Below are 15,586 nucleotides of genomic sequence, written 5' to 3'. Positions count from 1 at the left end.
TATTCCCTTATGAACTATAGATCAGAATTTCTATGTGATATCTTTGATGCTATGTAGTCTTTCTCATAATGCAGATCATAAATTGTCTATGACTACTCATCTGGAGATGTTATTCTTTTTCATATTCTTCTATTCTTTTACCCTATTCGATCTTTTACCCTATTTGGTGGGAATTCCACCTAATATTCTAGGTACCTTCATAATATTCTCTTAACGTTTTGTTGATTCCAGTGGAACATATGGTCTATCATTAAATATCCTTAACTTACTCTAGGTAACAGTCCCATCTTTGTTTTCAGTTTTATATTTTACTAATAATGTTTTTTTCATGATTTCTCATACATGATTCCTCATTAATAATATGTTGCAGCCTGTTATATTCAATTACTTGTCTGTAGTATTACATGACTCTAGTATGCTAGCTTTATAGCATACACTTCTTCTTCTTTTTCTCTTTTTACTGAGTCAATTAGGGTTAAGTGACTTGTCCAGGGTCACATAGCTAGAAAGTATTAAGTGTCTGAGGCTAGATTTGAATTCAGGTCCTTCTGACTTCAGGGCAGGTGCTTTATCCACTGTGCCATCTAGCTTTCCCTAAAACATATACTTCTGAAGTAATGATGGCAGAATACTGGGAAAATGTTGGGGAGAGGACACAGGATAACTAATAATCATAGTATTTAGACTGTTTGTAGAGATTAACTTGGTCTTTGGTACTCAAAATGAAGGATATTATTAATGCCAAAATTTAAGATGACTACTTATATTAAAGTGAAGATAGTCATGTATAATATCTGTTACTGGAGAAGCTAGAGATGATGGATTACTATCTATCTAGAACTACCCCCAAGATGCTGATCATGGTACTGAAAATAGTACTAACAACTTATTTCAGTTTTTCAGTAGATTTGTGATCGCCTCAATGATGATCTAAACTTTACTTATATAGATAGTAATCAATCCACACTATCTTATTATATATGTTTTTGTTTGTTTTTCCATATCCATAGGAGATCTTATCAAAATATTGATGCTTTCCTCTAGCTCCTAGAATATTTACTGGAGAACAGTTCAATACTTTGACAACCTTATTGCATTTTTTATTCTTATGGCTTTTGAAAGACTCTTTTCAATGCCTTATAGGTGATAATTCATATCAATACTACTTATAACCTAGCATAGCAATCATACCACCAAATATAGCTCCATTCTTACATAGTCTGTCTCTGCCACTTACAACTCATCACATAATTCTCTTAAAGCAATGCACCCACTCCTTCATTCAGAATGGTTTTCTTTTACATAAACTAGAGTTTCTATCTCAGACACCTCATTTCCCAGCTCATAACATGGGGACTTTGGTTGAATTAAGGTTTTATGGATAACATATATAAGCAGTGAGTTTCTGCTGAAATATAAACAGAGTACAATCTCTGCAGGAATTTAGAGTAGCCCATTTAGTTCATGTGCCTTCTGGTTATAATGATTATCTTTAGTCTTTTGTGGCCTCCTCACAGTGCACTCACTGAAAAATGTAAAGGAGAATGGCTTGTTCCTTTTGCTTTTTGCCAATTCATTCCTGATCCTACAGAGAGACCTGGAGCCAATGGCTTTGAGACATGGGTTGTGCCAGCCTGTGTAGGACCCCTATTCCTTTTGTTCCAACCTTGGATCTACTTCATTATTAGCATTGAACACAAATTTACACAAGTCATTTTCTAGTTCATTATTATTCAAAGAATACCATATTCACAGACAATCCAACTAGAACATTTGAAAATCTCTCACCCATATTTTTCTGTGTCTTCTTAAACATGTGATATGTAATATATACTTTGACATAAAACCAAAAGAACTCTAGTATAAAATCAGTATTATGTGGTGGCAGAAAAAATATTAATTTGGGAGTCAAGATACATGAGATAACAGTGCCAACTCTGTCACTAACTAGTGGAATGATCCTGGGCAAATCATGAACTTTTTAATTCTATTATCTCATACTAAACGCTGAATTTCATGGCAGAGAAGTTGGATTTAAATTGCATTTCTGCTACTTACAGCCTTTTAACCTTGGGCAAGTGACCTTTGGGCAAGTGATCTCTGTGCCCAAGTTTTCTCATCTGTAAAATGAAGAAAATAGGACTAGGAGATGCAGACATCCCTTATGGTTCCAAGTTTGTGATCTAAAAAATGTGGGATTGGAATATATTTGCGAAGTTTCTGCCAATTCCAGAGTAACATTTTCATCAATCTAAGGCATATTTGTCCTAAATTAAATTAAATTAAATCCATTTAGTGTTTATTAAGTACCTATTATGCACAAAGCACTATTTTTAGGAGCCAGGGATCTAAAATTAAACAAACAATAGTCCTTGAATTAAAAGAGCCTCATTGTATTGGGGTGGGAGGGACATCTATATACACAAAACTATGATTGCAACAGTTAAAATGTAGGAAGTTGAAAAGGTAGGCATTTTCAATTATTTTATCTTAGCAAGAAACACAAAACTCTTAGAATTATCTAGGGGCAGGTGTTCTCCCCACATGATATAGGAAAGCTGACCTACAGTGAGTGGGTTGGATCCCTCATACAAGGTCACAGTCAGTGACAGAACTGAATCTTGATCTAATTCTTTATCCACAATGCTGCCAAGAAGAAAATTAGGTGGTTGAACAATAGATGCCAACACTGCACAGCAATAAGTAGGGTGATTATGGTAGAAAGAATATTTTATAACTCTGCTGAAATAGGACAGATATTTTTAGGAGGGAGAAAGTAGGGAGGTCAGTGATAAAATTCAAAAGAGAGCTGAACTGTCCAAAAGTGGAATGGAAGTAGTGGATTTGTTACCTTCAAGAAAGACTTGGATGGCCTTGTTTCTTGAAAATCTTGTAGAGGTGTTTCCTGTTGTGGGATGGGTCTCTTCCATTTGTAAGATCTTATGATTCTGTCACCAGGTGGGTTATCTGATGCACCAAGAAGGAGATGCACATTGACACTGCACCATATCTTGAGAGTTTAAAAAAATCCGCTCACCTATTTGATTCATTCTATCTCATAGAAATCACAACATGACTTAAAGCCTCCATTTATCAAGTTTATGAACAGGTGACAAGGAACCAAGTTTCTTATGAGAAGGAAAACTGAATAAGCAAAACCCAGTTTCAAAAAATCAACTCCAAGTCAATAAAGAAAGATTTCAAAAAAACAAAAAAAACAAAAAAAACTATGGCCTAAGCAATTTATCACCACCTTGTTTAATCATTGAGCAGAAAGGAAAGGAGAAAGGCATCTCATCATTTTCACAAGATTGAGGTACCTCTTTTGATTCTTCCTTTTCTTTATCACTTCTCACACTGGATCAGTTGTCAGCTCCTCTAGATTCTGTGATGACCGCATATTTTAAAATCAGCCAGAGTCAGGAATTCAGGTTAGGGGAAAATCGTCAGTCTTTATTCTCAGTGAAGAAAGATCGGAGGTGGAAGAGAATCGGCGATGTCAATGTATGCAGCTGAGTCAAGAAGCTAGATAGACCAGAAGCCACATGACCAGCAGCTACCAGAATAGAACCCAGGCCCACTCTTCTTCAGTCTCTCTTCCTGTCTCTCTGCCTCCACCCACCAAAATCGTCATTTCCTATACAACACATCAGGACTTGCACAGAGAGTAGGTGGGGGCCATTCTTTATCCAAGCACGTATATTAATATAGTCCAATTACTATTTAGCCTCATGTGCTTGGGACCTCAGTGCATCAACTCAATCCTCAGCCCATTACAAGATTCTACCTCGATAAATCTTTCTCATTCGATCAGTGCCCTTCTCAGAGGCAGCATGGCATAGTGGATAGAGGCTTTGGATTTGGTGTCAGGAAGACCTGAGTTTAAATACTATCATAGATATTGAATGATTTTGCAATCCTAGACAAGTAACTTGCCTCTTAGAGACTCAGTTTCCTTATCTATAAATTTATGAGAGTTGTCAAGACCAAATTTTACATGTGTATATATGTGTATGTGTATATGTGAGAGAGAGAGAGAGAGACAGAGAGACACACACACACAGAGAAAGAGAGAGAGAGAGAGAGAGAAGAGAGAGAGAGAAAGAAGAGAGAGAGAAGAGAGAGAGAGAAAGAGAAAGAGAGAAAGAGACAGAGAGAGAGAAAGAGAGAGCGAGCATGTATGTGTGTGGAAATCTGTATGTAAGTGTTAACTATTATTATTAGTCTTATTTCTATTATCCCAATAGTAGTCCTTATTAGGACTTAATAAAATATCTTTCTGCTTTCCCTCTGTTCCTGCTATAATCTATTCTTCTATCAATTCTAAATTAATTTTCTGTATGCATAGATCTGGTTATTTCACTACTATGATCACAATTTTTCTGTGAAATTCACACATTTTGGCTAGGGATACCAGGCCCTCCCTAGTCTGATGCCACTTTCTCTTTTCAGCCTTATCTCATACTATTCTTTGCCATTTACCTCTCCATTGTCAAACTGAACTTGTCTCTGTCATCCAAACAGTCTAAGCATTTTTCATGCCCTCCCATATCCCTCAAATGTCTCCCCTTTACCTCTAAAGTCAAACTTAATGGTTATTTCCACCATGCAGGATTTTTTTCATCCCTATTTGAATGACACTCTCACCTCCCCCATTTCAGACTCCATCGTCTTTTTGCTTCTCTAAAGGTCTTAATGAGAGGCAGTATGGCTTGGACTCAGGAAGACCAGGGTTCAGTTTCTTCCCATGACAAATATTAACTGTGACCATGGGCAAATAACTTAATCTTAATGCCCTAAGAACTCTTAAATAACCAAATGTTCTCTAAACTAAGGAAGTAATGAAATCACAAATCCATAAATTTATGAGTGTTGCCAAGACCAAATTTTACATGTGTATATATATGTATGTGTGTTTGTGAGAGACAGAGAGAGACATAAGCTTTCTCTGCTTTCTTCTATTCCCTACCATGTAATTCCTTATCCGTGTATTTTAATTCAATTTTTATTTATGTATCATATCTGATCATAAACTCCCAAGGTCAGCTACTATTTATTTCTTTCCCAACACTTGAAACAAGTATACTCTCCAAACACTGCGGGCACTAAAAAGTGGACGTTGGATCCTGAAATGCAAATAACACATTTCTGAATGTTACCATGGTGAGCTACATGGGGGTAGGGTGGGGTGGTCAGAGTATTCCACAGAGGAAAAAGAATTCCTAGTGGTCTAGGTCTCCAAGAAGCTTCTACAACTTGTACAAATCCCCAGTGGCCACAGGTTTTTTCAATGTTCCTTTTCTTCTTGAATATATTTTATGTATTTGGTTTTTCATAAGTTTTAATATTTTCTCCTTTCCAAGCCTTACTAAATGGACTGGCAGGAGCATTCTTTTTTCCTTTTAGAATGTAGTCTATAAATAGACCACCAAACTCAAAGCTGGCCTCTTCACAAACATCTTTAAAACATGTAGGTTATATCTGAAGTTGGGGGAAAAAAGATGTTTATTTATTTATTTAGATCTTCAAATTTGAATTTGATCTGTTTCTGTCATAGGATGAAAGAGCTAGGAAACAACCAAGTTAACATTCCTAATACAAGCAATGCTGTTTTTTTTAACTGTTTTTTACTCCTTGCAATCTCAGGAAAAATCAGAATGGTGCGAATGTATCATGGCTTTGATGCAATTTTGATTAAGTATAAATCCATGTTTGTACTTTGTTATCACTAGAAAACATTTGCTCACAGGGTAGGGACAAGACTATATTAGACACATAATTTTGATGTTTTAAGAAATAAAAGAAAAATATATGCATGTTGTATTGCATGTTGATAAAAAATGAAAATCAGAAGTTAAGTTGGAAGGCTAGATCTGCAAAATGTGAACCATCCATGTCTACCATGCTCCTATAATACTTCCTTAGAGTATCATAGAGCTATATGTGACTTTGAGAAATCACCTCATTTGTCTGCAATAGAAATACTCCATCTGCTAATAGAAAGCTCTCCTTGTCTTATTTTTGTATTCAAATCCTCAGTGCTTAGCACAGAACCATAAACATTGCAGATGCTTAATAATCATTTGTTGAATTAATTTAGTTGTAATTGTTGCTTATGTTTTCTTCAAAACTTTACATAGAGGGCATTCTAATGAATTGAAGGCTTTCTTCTCATTCTTTTAATTCAGTATTTCTGACTTGCAAATACATCTCTAAGACTATAAGCTCTTGTCTCTAAATTATTAAATAAAAGAAGAATCATAATGTAGTTATATAAAAACAGGTTTAAATAGCATGATATAGTAGAATGTCTATTGGGCTTAAAACGCCTTATCAATTCCATATCAACATATTATGTTTGGCAGTTATGTAAAATATGAACTGAAGTGAAGAGAGACCTGAAGCAGGGAAACCAAAAAGTATTGCAATAACACAGATGAGAGGAGATAACTTGATCTAATATGGTAACTGAATTAAGAGGTCAGATGTGAGCAATGCTGTTTAGAAATGCAGCAAGATTTGATAGCTGATTGAATATGTTTGTTGAGAAAGAATGAGGAATTGAGGGAAAATATCAAAGTTACGAATGTGGGAAATTGGAAGGGTGGCATTGGCTTTGAGAGAAATGAGTAGAATTTCAGAGAAAGAGTGAGTTTTTGTTTTGAATTATGTTTTAGACATCATGTGTTTGAGATTTCTCTAGAACATGAAATTTAACATTTTCTATAGACAACTGATGATATGGAATTAAAACACAGAGATAAGACTGGAGATGGGTCAAGAAGGAATCATTAGCAAAGAGACTATGATTAAGTCCATAGAAGCTGATGAGGTCACAAAAAAAAAGTTTATTGGAAGAAGAATTGGGAGCCTATGACAGAATCTTTGGAAACACCCACAGTTGGGAGGCTTCTTAGATGATGAGCCAAGAAGGAAGACTGAAAAGTAGTTGTTTTACAAATAGGAAAAGATGTGGTAGAGTGGTGATATGACAGTATAGAGAGGAGAGAGTAAATGTGAGGAAAGGTGACAAAAGAATAAGCAATTAATAACTGCTTAGTGATTGATTAATTCTTGTTTTAAACCCAGTAGACATTCTACTATATTATGCTATTTAAACCTGTTTTTATATACCTACAATATGTGATTCTTCTTTTATTTGATAATTTCATATTTATATAAAGCTTTATGTTTTGCAAAATGTTTTATAGGTGTTAACTTATTTGGTATCTGCAAATACATTTACCTCAATTCATGAAATAATAGGTGGCATAGGATTTATAAAACTGTCCTCTGACTCTGGAAATTGATATGATGTGACACATTGAAATGTTCATTTCCTCAAAGTAGTGTTTTTCCAAAGATGTTAAGATAGTTCTGCTTGGTATATTAATTTCCATCCTTACATTTTTCATAGATTTTCATTTTTAGAGAATCAAATTCTCAGACAACGTAAAAGAAAATTTTATAAATTTTGTAATATAGAAAACAACATTCTTAAGTGATTATTTCCCTTCCATTTATCATTATTGTACCAATCACAGTATTTGACATCTCTGACTAGTTTAGATCAGTTTTTAAGTAAAAATGACTAAAGATTATCAGTAGTTAATTGTCTTTTATTTATTTCTATATGACAAGAGATACAAGCCTTTATTTTCACCTAGGCTATTATTGTCTCTTGTCTTTGCACTATCCTTCATCCAAATCACCCATGTAATGGCATACTAATCTTACATAGATCTGATTATTTCTCTCCTCCAGTCAGAATTCTTCAATGATCCCTTATTATCTTCTGAGTAAAGTTCAAGTTGTCCTGAGACTTGATGATCTTAAGGTCCCTTCTAGGTCAAAATAATATGATCTCTTTCCTAGCATTTTTTTAACAATCTGAAAATACTTCATCCAATTTTATCTCTTACTTCTTTTTTCATATAATCTCTCCTTCAACTAAATTGAACCACTAATCATTTTCATACATATCTTTTATTTTCTAGTGTCCATGTCCAGATACTTATTAGCAATATGATCACTTAATTTTTGTTTATCTGAATTTCCTCAAGTATAAAATGGTGATGATAATAGTACCTATCTTTCAAGGGTTTTGTTAAGATAAAATGAGATATTTGTAAAATGTTTTTGAATTTGTATTAGAACACAAGGAAGGATTGAAATACTGAGAATCTTGAGACAGGAAGACTAGTTGAATGGTTCTTATACTAATAGTTCAGATGAGAAGGATATGATTGTGTGAATGGAGAGACAGGAACATATTTGAGAGAAGTTGTGAAAGTAGAAATCTAGGTTAATAGGTAGTATGGATTGTAAAATCAAGTAAGTTTTGTTCATTGTTTGTTAAAATTGGAGAAAACAGGACCAGCTTGTAGATGGCAGAGAAGCAACTTGCAAATAGAAATTGGAGATAAACTAAAGAATAGAGGTAATAATGGGGAATTTCTGGAGATATGACAGCTAGTTTGATATATGGAGTGAGAGAATGAGGAATCAAAAATGAAAGGAGCAGTTGACTGGAAGAATGGTATTTTATGATAGAGTGATAGAGAAGCCCAGAAGGAAGGATAGTTTAGGAGAGAAAGATGATGAATTCTGTTTTGTTAAGTTTAAGATGTCTACAGAACATCCATTTGGAGACATCTAAGAAGCAGTTGATGCATGATTGTAACAACAAAAAATTGGGTGTTGCATTATAGATCTGGGAATCATTTGTATAACGGTGATGGTTGAATCTTATGAAATAAATCAAAAAGATAAGATAAGGAAAGATGAGGATTGTCAAAAGACCATTAGAATGGACAATTATGAGACCATTGGTAACTTTGGAAACTGTACTTTTAGTTAAAAAATGAGTTGGGAAGCCAGATTTCAGAGAGTTTAGAAGAGAATGAGAAGAGAGTAAGAATTGTACATCATTTTCTTAAAGAGTTTAGCCATGAAAGACCTTGGACATCTTACTCATATTTTTTTGACTAGGTAAAAGAAGCCATTCTTTTTCCTCCTTTTTTACCCAGCCTTAATTACTCCTTTAAACAAACTGGGACTTGTTAAAGACCTTAGCTTAAAAAGACCCCTGCATCCAGGAACAGCTCTAGTCAGCCTAATCTATATTTTACATTGGACCCAAATGGTTTGGGAGGAGAAAATGAGACTGGCGATCTTGCATAACCCTCATTCACTTAAATCTAATTCACCTGTATGTCATGGCATCACCTCCCTGATATCATGGTTCTTTTTGAGAACAAAGGAGAAACAACAATAATAATAGTAGCCAAAAAAGAGTAGAGTCATCTAGGTTAATAGGTAGTATGGATCGTAAAATCAAGTAAGTTTTGTTCATTGTTTGTTAAGATTGGAGAAAATAGGACCAGCTTGTAGATGGCAGAGAAACAACTTGCAAATAGAAATTGAAGATAAACTAAATAGAGGTAATAATGGGGAATTTCTGGAGAAGTCTAGAGAAGCTGCAATCAAGGAAAAGAACCACTCCTTGATCGGAAAGCAGTGGCCGGGGGGGGGGGGGGGAGGGAAGGGAGGGCAGGGAAATGAGACAGTGGAAAATGATGTTTTTTTATGATGCAAGGAGGAAGGTAAAAAGAGGAACTCTTGGAATGATGTCATTATTTTCCTATGAGATATGAAGCAGGATCCTTGGATTAAAGAATGGAGAAAGAGGGAATATATAAGACAAGGATAGATGACAGTGTTTGAAATGGCTTCAGAAATGACTACAGTTGGAAGTGAATCCATTAGAAGGACTGAGAAATTTTTATTTTGTCCTGATATCAATAGGGAACTCTGAAAGCTTTTTGAGCAGGAGTGACATGGTTAGACTTGCATATTTGGAAGCTTATTTTAGCAGTTGTGTGGAGAATAGATTAATGGAGGAATAGCTAGAAGCAGAAAGATCAATTAGGACATTTTTGCGGTTATTTGTATGGTAAATTTTATGGTATATTGAAATAGGGAGGAGGAAGGGTTTCTAGATGGAGTTGCTTATTATTTTAGTTTCCTGGGTTTTAAACTTAAAATCATCCCAATGAAGATAGAGCCTCACTAGAGGCTCAGCAGAGTGCAGATCTGAATTTGAAAGATTTTTTGAAATTTGCAAACATGAGAATAGTTTGAATGTTATTTGCTTTGGGGATTTTTTTCCCTACTAGATGAGGGGGAAAAAACTGTTATGAGAGATCTGAAAGTCAGGAAATGGGTCTTTCCTCAAAACTGACTTTAGAATCCATTTATACCTTGGACTTAATGGAACTCATTTGCATATACACATGCATATAATAGTGTTGCAAAATAGAGACGTGGCCTTGGAACCAGGTCCTGCCTCTGTCAAATATTTTCCTAATAGCCGTAGGAAATTTAATTTCTAAAGCAATTAACTAAATCTATAAATTTCAGAAGATGCCACATTGGTAATGATATTTCTTACATGGAACTTCTACACTGATTTAGCTACATAAGGAGTTTTTTTTTTTTTTGTTTTTGATAAAATCAATCTCTCTCTCTCTCTCTCACACACACACACACACACACACACACACACACACACACTCGATCTATTAATTTGTCTGTTTCTCCGTCCCTACCTCCTTATATACACATGAACATGGACGAGAGTCTTTGGAATGCTCAGGATCAGATATATTTACATTTTTATCATGTATCTATCTGTCCATCTATCTATCTATCTATCTGTCTCTGTCTTACCCATCCATCTATATATCAGTGTGTATGTATGTATGTATGTATATATGTAAGCATCTCTCTCTCTCTCTCTCTCTCTCTCTCTCTCTCTCTCTCTCTCTCTCTGTCTATCACCAGCTCTGGGATAACTTGTTAGCTCTTCCAGACTCCATGCTATCTTATCAATTAAGACTTAACCTGTATCAAATTAATTTTCCCATGTACCACTATCCACCATTGGGTATCCTAATAACATAAGTCACTTATAGTTTGTTGAAGGTGTTTCTCAGCATTCTGCAAACCTTAATTTGTGCACAGTTGCACGGTTTCTTTGAAGAGAATAGAAACCACACCTCCACTTCCCAAACTATGCTTAAAGATATTGTTTGGTTGTATGGTAACTAATGGAATAGCTGATGGAGCTGATGAAGTTTGTTTTGTTTTTTAACTGAGTAGTAGTAGGAGCATGGACTGAAGGAATTAAAGAAGAAATGATTTTGTGGGAAATATTTTATTTGTATTCCTTTCAATTGAAGGGATGTTGAAACAAAATGTTAAAACTGTGACTTTTTTAGCAAGGGAAAAATAATGTATGTAATGGAAAAATATTATTTCTATTTCTCAGCTTGATCATCTCAAACAAAGATTTTTCATATTTGGTTTTGAATGTCTTTGGCATTTATTTAATATTAGCCATTCAAACATTATTTTCATCTAATATTAGCATTTCTTTCTTGATAAATTTCAATTAGGAGACACTTTAATGGTTTTATCTAACTAGTACTTGATGACATAAAAGATGATTTGAAATTCTGGAATTCAATCTAAAACACTTGTCTGAAAAACCAATTCAATGGCAACCTTTTGTAGCTGTGCTCTTGTTGAAAGCATCAATGTCTGGATTTTTTTTCCTCTTCTTTTTGGGCTTTGAGTCTGACTGGGAAGTGAATTTATTTTAGTATGTGAAATAAATGCTTCTTTGATTGGTTGACCTCCAAGTAAGGTTACCAAAATAAAGAAGAAAAACAACTGGACATAACAAATGCCTCAATAAGAAGTGACCAGGTACTGTGATAAAACACTAAGTAAAGTTGGTTGAATTTTGACTGTTTGGTCCCTTCAGCCATACAATTTCTTTTAGAATCCACTGTTTGATTCAGTGAAGCAATCCTTCTATAACATCGAACCTATCCTTGTATATCTCACAGAGGGCACCTATATATAATAACTGGAAATGCTGTCGGTTAGAATTTTCTTACTTAATTGTCATCAGCTGAATAGCTTCAGGGTTTTAGATATAGCACCACAGAAGAATTGTTCACTTATGAGAGTTCTTCAAGCTTCAAAAAGAGGATAATAGTATAAAAAATTTAAAAATGTTCCCAGGGTTAAGAAAAGAAGTTAGTATACTTCGTATGTCTTGATGCCACTTGCAGACATGCTCTGCTTTTGCAATGTGCTACTCTCTCCTCCTTTGAAGTTTATACTATTTTGCCTCCATCTTTACTTTCTCTTCATCTCCATACTATCTTCTCGTTACTATTTTGCCTTTATCATCAATGATTTGAACATCTTAAATCTTCTTCTTCCAAGTCCATGCTGTATTCTAGATCAGGAAATTCTTAATCTTTTTTTTTCATGAACCCCTTAGATAATCTGGTGAAGCCTATAGACCCTGCATCAAAATAATGGTTTAAAATCAGTCAAAGAAAATACAAAGGACTACAAAGAAAACCAATTATATTGAAATTGTTACAGATTATCTCAGAAGTGTTTATGTTCCCAAGGTTAAGAACCCCTTTTCTAGATCAATGCAAAATTCAAAATCACTGTGTTAGAAAAGACCTAAAAGATCATCCAGCATAACCTTATTTAAACCTTGAGTTTTTCAAAATCCTCTAAAATTGATCATCCAGCTTATATGTAAATAGTTTCAATAAATAAAAATCTTCAATGAAAAACTTGCTGCCTCCTGTGATAGCTATCTTCACCTTTATACAGCTTTGTTGAGTTTTTTTTTCCTTTTTTTCCCCCTTAGCTGTAGTATAATTCTCTAACTTTTCCATTTGCTCTTAGTTTTGCCTTTAGGAACTAAGTAGAACAAATCCTATCCATCTTCTACATGTCAGTTTTTCATAAATTTGAAGGTAGTTATTAATATTTCTTAAGCCATCTCTTCCCTAGACTAATCATCTCAACATCTTTCACTGGAGCAGGTTATAGTGGTATCTCCTGTCTTCTCATTATTCTTGCCCTTTTTGTTGTACTACAACTTGTTAATCATCATAGTAAAATATGGTAACTAGAATTACTCTTTATTGTTCAATCCAGATGTAATACGACTAAGGTAGAGGACAAGAAGAATCTTACTATTTTTGTCTAACAAGAAGAATATGGACAAAAACTACATAGGAGTGAAGGATGTGTGGGAAAGGATTAAGATCACAAAATCATTGAATTACAATGTATAAGTTCTAAATTCTAAATTCTTAGAAAAAAGTAAATTGCACTTCTAGAAGATGGAAGAAATCTGATATATTTGTTTCATAGTCCAACTTTGGTAACTTTAGGGAAAGAGTTAATATTTAATGATTAACTTGCTAATAAAATTCTCCTGATTTAGGTAAATTGCTTCAAAGACAACAAATATCCTTTCATTGGGGCTGTAATCACAGTCTTTCTCTCTTAAACCTTTTATAGATTGCATTATATGTTAATAGTTTATAACATTCCCAGGATCAATTCTACACTTTAACAAAATGGACTTTGTGAAGGATTTGTGTGTATGTGTATATATATATATATATATATATATATATATATATATATATGTGTGTGTGTGTGTGTGTGTGTGTGTGTGTGTCTATTAAATTTCATCTCGTTGAATTTTGGCCCAATTTTTTAGCTTCTCAATACAATTTAGAAGTTTAACTTTTTCATTCTTTGTGTTGGCTATTCCTCTGAATTTTGTTTCATCTGAAAATTTTAATAGCTTCATTTCTTTTACCATCCAAATTTTGAAATTACATGTTGATTTGGATAGGGGCAAGTATCATACTACTGGATGATTACTTTTCATTTTTATATTAATCCACTACTCAGAACTTTATGGTTAGAGTAGACTGTTAGATGGCATAGTGAATAGAGTGCTAGGTCTGGAGTTAGAAAGACCTAAGTTTAAATCTGATCTCAGATGCTTAGCAGCTGTGTGACATTGGACAAGTCATTTAGCCACTGTTTGCCTCAGTTTTCTCAGCTGTAAAATGGAAATAATAATAGTAACTACTTTCTAGAGTGGTTATGAGGCACAAATGAAATAATATTTGTAAAGTACTTAGCACAGTGCCTGGCATAAAAAAGATACTATATAAATCCTTGTTATTATTATTAATGCTATTTTTATTAAATTAGCTACCAATATGTGGAACTTTGCTATTATTTAGCCTCTGTTGTATATTTTATGTATAAAAATAATGATCCAAATATGTTTCCTCCCAAATCTGTATTATATAAAATTCAAGTATGGTTTAAAATTGTTTAGATACGCACACACACTTTCAAAGACATCTTATTTAAGGACTACAATCAATGGTTAATAGTTGCCTAAATTCAAAACAGTATAGTTTTTGACTTTGTCAAGTGTCTTGACAACTTTCAGACAATCTCTAGCATTATTCTAGCTGAACATTCTTTTAATCCTGTACAAACAAAAATAAAAGGTACTTTAAATTTGGCTTTAAGATGACTTGGAGAAATGAGATAATGAGTAATCAGTATAGTTCTTTAATAGGACTCAAGGTCCTGGGGCTAAACATGAGGTGGGGAAGTTTGGTGACTATTGTCTTGTGATTATGTTTGGAACCCCATAAAATCAGTTTAATATTTTTTTCCTCGACTGAGCTATGGGAAGGCTACATCTTTATGAGTATCAGGAAATTAACTGCAAATGATTCTCAAAGTTGCTTGTTTTAAAATCCTGTATATCCACAATGGTTAATAGGCTAAGTATTATCTATTTAGTGTATACTTACATTGCATTTTGTATCATATTTTTGAGATTGGTTTTCTACTAGATATTAAATGCACTGAAGATAGGGACTGTCTTATTTGTATTTCTGTCTCTTTCAGAAGATAATACACTTTGTACATGTAGTAATGCTTAAATAATGTATGTTTGCTGCGGCAATTGGGGTTAAGTGACTTGCCCAGGGTTACACAGCTAGGAAGTATTAAGTGTCTGAGGACATATTTTAACTCAGGTCCTCCTGACTTCAGGGTGGTGCTCTAACCACCACGCCATTTAGCTGTCCCAAGAATGTTTGAATTGAAATTAATGCAGGCTCCTTTTTTCCTGTCTTCAAATATTGAAAAACTTATCAGAGATCATAAGAGAGCAGTATACATCAGAAACAGGTCTAATTTATAAGTCCATACCCTCTGGACTGATGTCTTGGCTGTGCCATTTAAACCTGGGTTCATTAGACAAGCTTCTTTTTATTAAAGTAGCCTATATACCCATTTCTTCATCAATAAAATGTTGGGCTTAGACTAAACTTCTCACATCTCTTCTGGCTTTAGATCAACATGATCCTAGATACAAAGATGGGATCACCATAATTCTAGCCCTGGGAGAACTTAGAGACATGCCAGGGATAGAAGTAATGATGTACATTAAAATGTGAAGTTTATATTAGAGCCATATAATTAAAAGGATATGAGAGATTCAAAGAGAAATTATTTCCTTTTGGCAAAATCAAGACTTTATATAATAAGTAGTCTCTATACATAGACAGAATCAGAAGGGTTTCAACCAATTAAGAAAGGAGGAAGAAGAATTTAGCATGACTAGTGGTACAAAGGCACAATTAGATGGAATGCT

At 34.1% G+C, this 15,586-nt stretch overlaps 1 protein-coding gene across 2 annotated transcripts in view; it reads left to right on the top strand.

Annotated features, from left to right (window-relative positions):
• Window positions 1–15,586, top strand: part of ADCY1 (adenylate cyclase 1) — a 349,651-nt gene that overhangs the window by 132,565 nt on the left and 201,500 nt on the right. The window lies entirely within an intron of this gene.

This window comes from Sarcophilus harrisii, chromosome 1 (genome assembly GCF_902635505.1).
Source record: "Sarcophilus harrisii chromosome 1, mSarHar1.11, whole genome shotgun sequence".
NCBI lineage: Eukaryota > Metazoa > Chordata > Mammalia > Dasyuromorphia > Dasyuridae > Sarcophilus > Sarcophilus harrisii.
Note: the sequence above shows the minus strand (reverse complement) of the source record. Positions and strands in the feature narration are given on the sequence as shown.